The following is a 7,367-nucleotide window of genomic DNA, read 5'->3' on the forward strand; positions in this document are numbered from 1 at the left end:
CTCTCTGCATGGGATGCAGGTTCTCCCTTCAATATCCTTCATTCAGTGTAGTCCCTGCAACTCCTTGTGATAGTGTCTTAGGTTGGGTGCTCCTGGAAGTGGATCCTTGCATGAGAGTTGAAATGCAGGTGGATATTTGGGAGGTGATCCTATCAAGCACAAGTAGGGAACAGAGATATGAAATAGGGAAAGGAAGGAAACTAATGCAGGTAGTGTGCATGAGTATGTCACTGCCACAGGCAACTTCGGGTCAGTCCTGGTTTGCACCCCTGGGACACTGTATGGAATTTACTCTCAGAGCTACCTCACCTCTGGGTGAAGAAGCTGGGATGTCTGTTCCATCTCTCATCCATGATTAGTATTCTAGCACAAATTAAGCACAAATTATCCTACACACTCCCTGCCTTTGTTAATACAGTTGAGAATTCTTGAGTTTGTTCATTAAGCAACGAATCATGTCCTTGAACCCTTAAAATTTGTTCCTGACTGAAACCCATGAACTTACTCCCTGACAGCCAACTCTGCCAAGTGGTATGTGAGTGGTTTATGTTATTTGATAAGTAGGAGTTGTCTACATGCAGTACCCTGTGTGTATTGCCTTTCTGTCTATTTGGTCAGCTTAGAGGCAAGACTCCAACCTGCTGAGGTCAATTTTATGCAGGAGTTGTCCTGCTTCCAGACTACTGCCTCTTCTCCGTATAGCATGGTGGGCCTTCCCTGTCCTCATGTCTGTTCTTTTCCTTTGACCCCTTTGTCAGCTCTCAGGCTTCTGCTCTGCAATGAGTCAAATAGTTAATAGTGCATGTTGTCCCCATTGATGTCCTGTGTGTGAAAAAATGAAGTTACACAGCTGTCACGGATGAACCCCAGGAAAGCCATGCATCTGTCTTGCCTTCTAGTTAAAGAACTCAGGGCACTGCATTTTCTCTAATAATGTGTATAACTAAATCGAGATTTTCCATGGAAAGTAATGAAATGAGTATGTGTTGCAAGTTTGCAAATTTACTTACACCATATTAGGATGTGCACAGGAATTTTAACTTTTTAATTTTTTTTTACAGCATATCTGACTTTTTGTCTCTGAATCTTCTCAGCCAGGAAGAAGAGGAGAAATTAAATTGACATTTGCCGGTGTTTGGTATTGTAGTGGTTTCCACTTCAAGCACCCATTCAGATGACTCCATTTCGTCTGAGAAGAAGCAATGAAGCATCAGGAGTACAGTAGTGGCCTGTTGTCCTCCAGCAAGATTGACCTCCCACTCCTTGTCATACTGAATATACAGACTGTGAAGAATCTTATAGTAGCATCTCTAGGCTATGGCCAGGGTCTCCTGACACTTCTGTATTTGTCCATACCTGTCTAGATACCTCTATTGTTTCTCTTTTTTGAAGTTCTGTTGTAAGAAGGGGAAAATATGAGTACACACATCTGTCTCTCTTCCCCTTTGTAGATGAGACAATTAGTGTGTCCCGAATATTCCATTTCATGCTCTTGCAGTTCATTTGGACCACATGACTATTTGGAGCCAATTACCACCTCCAGGTGGAAATGGCTAAGATCAGGAATGTCTCCACCATCCCTCTCTTCTCATGCCATGACAACTCACCAGAAGCCACAGAATTAATGATGGCAGAACTCCAAGTTGGAGTCAGGATGCTTGTCCTGTATCCAACTTTAAAAGAATAAGAAACAAACATTTGCTGTGATAAACCCCTGCAATGTGGGAGTTTGTGACTGCTGCATGGATGATCGCCGCGCGTTACACACTCTTTCCTAGACTGCTGACACTGGAAGGGGTAGATTTCCCACTTCACATTCTTGTTAAGAAAGGACATTTCTAGGGTGCTTGGGTGGCTCGCTTGGTTAAGCATTTGCCTTTGGCTCAGGTCATGATCCCAGGGTCATGGGATTGAGCTCTGCTTTGGGCTCCCTATTGGGTGAGGAGTCTGCTGTTCCTCTCCCTTTGCCTCTCCCCTCACTCATGCTTTCTCTCTCTCTCTTAAATAAATGAATAAAAATCTTTTTAAAAAAAGAAAGAAAGTACATTTCCTACTTTGCATCCTCCTTCTGGATGAGCTTTGGAGGGGTGAATGGATTAAGCTTCATTACTGAGCCTTCCAGATGTAAGACTGAGCCTTACTGGGACAGTTCCATTGGATTTTGAACTAGGGTTTATGCCCATCACACATGTTTTCCTATGTAATTATGTCTGTCTCATCACATATGCTTTCACAAGACTCACTGAACATGCACCAGAACTCTCCTGAGTGTAAATGCTGGATGTCTCTTAGTGTCAACAAAATCGTCAAAGAACCAAAAGATGGTCACTTCAAGTGCAAAATATGCCTGAGATATATCATGAGTTGAGTCGTGTTCCCCCAAATGGTGCTGAAATCCTAAATCCCAGTACCTGTGAATGTCCCCTTATTTGGAAGTACAGTCTTTGCAAATGCTCAGATTAATTAAGAGGAGGTCACTAGAGTGGGCTATAATCTAGGAGGACTGATATCCTTACTAAAAGAGGAACTTTGGACACAGAGACAGACATGCACAGAAGGAGGACTCGAAGATAGGAAGGACACCATCTGTTCCTTGTAAGCCAAGGAATACTTGAGGCTACCAGAAGCTGGGAGGGAGGCATGGGACAGATTCTCTCCCACAGCCTTGAGAAGACACCAGCCCTACTGACACCCTGATCTAGGACTTCTGCCCTCCAGAACTGTGGGACAACAAATCTCTATTGAAGCCACTTACCTTGTGGTGTTTGATTACATCAGCCCTAGGAAACTGACATAAGATGCTAACGTATGGATTTTAGGATGATGGTTACTCCAGGAAAAGAGGGAAAAAAGGAGTTGGTACGTGGGAGGGAGGGACTGCTGCTCTATCTGTAATGCTTCCTCTCTTTAGGAAAAAGAGAGTTCTGCATAAATATGGGAAAATACTGAATGTGCTAGATCTGAGCGATGGGTGCTGTGCACATGGGGTGTCACACCGTTTCATGTATTTTTCTTTGTTTGCCAACAGTCAAAGCCCATGGTAGTTGGGATAGCAATTGCCAGGCTGTGGTTTGGTGTCTTGCACAGCAGGCTCAGCCTGGCAGCTTCAGTAACCTCACATTGCATGGCCCCTGCCTTTTATGCATTTTCATCTTCTGGACCCTCTGCCTATAGGCTAATTCATAATTCACATTCATAACACCCACACTCATTCATAATTTAACATTTAAGAAATGTGATTACACCTTTCAGCAGGAACATTAGCAGCAGAAGCATCAGTAGAAAGACGCAGCTGCCTAAGGCCATTGGAAGGTTCGCAGCCCAGGATGCAATAGCCAGCGTACTTTTATCTCCATTAAGCTCCCCATGAAGGTAGAACAGGGACCAGAAGCCCTGCAGAGCCCAAGAGGAGCCCTGCAAGGTGCACCAGGTTGCCAGAAAAGACGGAACATCGTCCCAGGCTTGACGAAGGGTAGGGACTCAGTCTGGCGATCATCTATAGCATCCCTTTTTAATTCAGAACCCAGAATTGTGTAATAACCACTGTATTTAAAAAAATTTACTTGAGGGACTCCTGGGTGGCTCTGTGGTTGAGCATCTGCCTTCAGCTCATGGGCGTGATCCTGGGGTTCTGGAATTGAGTCCCACATCGGGCTCCCAGCAAGGAGCCTGCTTATCCCTCTGCCTCTCTCTCTGTCTCTCATGAATAAATAAGTAAAATCTTAAAAAAAATAAAAAATAAATAAAAATTTACTTGAGAGAGAGAGAGAGAGAGAGAGAGAGAGAGAGCATGAGGTGGGGGAGGGGCAAAGGGAGATAGACTCCCCACTGAGCATGGAGCCCACCCCAGGGCTCAATCCCAGAACCCTGAGATCATGACCTGAGCGAAAGCCAGATCCTTAACCAACTGAGCCACCCAGGTGCCCCATAACCATTGCATTTTAAAAAATAGTTTCATGACAGCGGAGAACTATACTTGATACTTGTTGAAGTTTTTTGTTTTTATTTTAAAAACATACAATGTCCAAGACAAGTATGCACTTTGTAAATTTTTTGACCTTAACTCTCTGGGTCTTAGTTTCTCCATCTGTAGACTGGAGGTAATGATAAGACTATCTCAAAGGGTTGCTGGATTTACACGAGCTAATTATTTATGAAATGTGTAGCACAGAGCTACATGAATCCTTGCAATTTTCCTAGATTTAAGAAGTGTGTTGCCACTTTGGGGAGTCTGGGTGACTCAGACGGTGAAGCGTCTACCTTTGGCTCAGGTCCTGATCTCAGGGTTCTGGGATGGAGTGTTGCTTTGGGCTCCGTGCTCAGTTGGAAGTCTGCTTCTCCCTATACTCCCTATGCTCTTATGCTCTCTCTCTCTCTCTCTCAAATAATTTTTTTTTTTCAAAAAGCATGTTGCCACTTTGAAATCACTTTCTCTTTTTGTTAACTTTGAGTTGCAACAGCCCTGTGTTACAGATGGGAATTATTAAAATCACCACCAATATATATAATCCTCATGCTGTATACACAAAACTATACAATATATAAAATGCTATATATCAATCATTTATCAATTAAAAAATCACCACCACCTTTTTATTATTTTTGGCTTCTAAATGATCATTTTTTTAAATTAAGTTTTTTATTTTAATTCAATCTAGTTGCTGAGTAATGCATAGGATTGTGGAATCACTATATTGTACAGCTGAAACCAATATAACACGTTTGATTTTTTTTAAAAGAGGAAGAAAAGTTTAGAGAGCGTGAGCATCTTACTTTTGGTCACATAGATATCAAGGAAAAGAGCCAGGACTAGACCACAGGTTAGGGACATACCCCACTGACAATCCATATATTACTGGGAAATAATTTTTAATCAATCAAAAATTCATAGAATCTTTCCCCTTGCCTTGTATTAGGATTTCAGAGATGACTTAATTTGTCATTTTGGAGATGGAAATATTTCTTTCTTTCTATCTCTCCTCTCTCTCTCTCTCTCTCTCTCTTTCTCTCGGGGGGGTGGGGGGAGTTACATTTATTACTGATTAGCAATGGATTCCAAAACCTTATGGAGAAACATCTGACCCTTTGACTCTCTCATCAAGTGGTTAATACTGTGTCATGACATATATGCAGTGGGAGCCCTATAGCCAGGCCTTTTTCTTACTGCACCACAGTGGAGAGATTCACCCCTCCGTTGTCTGCACTTTGGGTGTCTTTCGAGTAATGCATTTGAGTCCAGACTTAGGAGCTGCATGCAGAATCCCAGCCTTGCCTTTTCAGCTTTGCAAAAGTCCTAGTGAGAAACTCCACTCTTTTCTCCCTGTGAGTGTGATCCTAGCCCACCTTGACCAACTTCCGCAGATACCGACAGTCTTTCACGAATGTCCAGATGTTCAAATGAAAAAGAAGAAAACCTCAGGGCAGCAGGCAGAGACGACGCCACACATACCATGGTGATTGTGCAGCCCAGCCGTGTCCTCACTGCCACGGGTGTGAGCGGAGGACAAATACAGATAATAGATCGTCTCAGGAGGGAGATGAACAGGGTCATTTGTGTATGTTGGTTTCCTCCTCTTCTCATTAACTAAACAGTCGAGGCCTCCTTGGCACTGCTGTGTTCTGTGCACGTTCATGCTGGCCTGGTGGGAAACGTGTGTGTGGGGGAGGTGGGGGTACTGAGCTCGCCAGCCTCCAATGTCAGACGTCACCTTCCCAGAGCATAACTTGTAAAATTTCCCAAAGGGATGTGGTTCAGGGTGCCCTTTGGTTCTAGGCATGAGCTCACTGTCTTGCAGGAGCAGTAAATTATTTTGTGCTGCAGAGAAATCATAGGAGTTTTGAATGGTAGGCTCATAAAGTCATGATTTATAATTAAATTAGACCTCAGGAAAATGTCCCGAGTTATATCTATTTGGCTTTCTCTCGCTTTTTTGAAGGTCCCACAAACAGACCAAATGGAAATTTCACTTAAGAAATTGTTGTCATAAAATTTTATGGGACCATCTCAGTGGTTAGGGGACTGTTAAACATCCCTGCAGGGGGAAAAATAAACACAATTAGACACAGACTAGCTGCTCTGTTTGGAGGGTGAAAACCAAAGTCACAGTGGAAATGCCACATCCATAGAAGCATAGCATCCAGCCTCAGCTGGATTTTCTGATGCAAGATTATCGTAAAAATTCTGTCAGGTTCTAACTTTCTATTTTGTTTTACTTTGCTCATTTATTTCCTTACTTCCTTTTTTTTTTTCTTTCTAAACAGGCTTTATTTTTTTAGAGCATTTTAAGATTCACAGCACGAAGTCCAGAGATTTCTCATATACCTTTGCACCCTCCCCAAAGTCTCTGTGCTACCAACCTCCCCCAGCAGAGCGGTATGGTATATTTGTCACCAATGATGAGCTTACCTTGACACATCGTATTTATCCAGAGTTTATCATTTACATTAGGGTTCATTCTTGGTGTTGTACATTCCCTGGATTTTGACAAATGAGTGACAGGTGTCCTCCATTATAGTATCATACAGAATAGTTTCACTGCCCTAAAAACCTCTGTGTTCTATCTATCCCTCCTTCTCCATTGACCTTTGGCAACCACTGATCTCTTTACTGTCTCCATTTTCTGCTTTCCCAAAATGTCATATGGTTGGAATCCTATGGTACCTAGCCCTGCCAGAATGGCTTCTTTCACTTGTGATACGCATATAAGGTTCCTCTGTGTCTTTTCATGGCTTGATAACTCATTTCTTTTTGGTGCTGAATAATAGTCCACTGTGTGGATGGATCACAGTTTATTTACTCTTTCACCTATTAAAGAACATCTTGGTTGCTTCTGAGTTTTGGCAATTATGAATAAAGCTGCCATACACATCCTTGTATAGGTTTTCGTACACATAAAATTCCAACTCCTTTGGGTAAATACCAGGGGGAGTGATTACTGGATCATATTGTAAGAGTACATTTAGTTTTGTAGGAAACTGTCCAAAGCATCTTTCAAAAGGGCTGCACCATTTTACATTCCCCCCAGTATTGAATGAGAATTCTTGTTGCTTCATGTCCTCACCAGCATTTGGTGTTGTCCACACTGTAGATTTTGGCCATTCTGGTAAGTGTGCAGTGGTGTCTCATTGTGGTTTAAATTCGCATTTCTCTGCAAATTATATATGATGTTGAGCATTTTGAGCATATGTTGAACATATGACATATGATGTTGAACATCCTTGCAGATGCTTGTTTTCCTTCTCTGTATCTTTTGGTGAGGTGTCTGTTAACGTCTGTGACCCATTTTTTTAAATTGGGTTATTGTTGAGTTTTAAGAGTTCCTTGTAAATTTTGGTTAATAGTCCTGTATCACACGGGCCTTTGCAAG

This window comes from Vulpes vulpes, chromosome 12 (assembly GCF_048418805.1).
Source record: "Vulpes vulpes isolate BD-2025 chromosome 12, VulVul3, whole genome shotgun sequence".
Taxonomy (NCBI): domain Eukaryota; kingdom Metazoa; phylum Chordata; class Mammalia; order Carnivora; family Canidae; genus Vulpes; species Vulpes vulpes.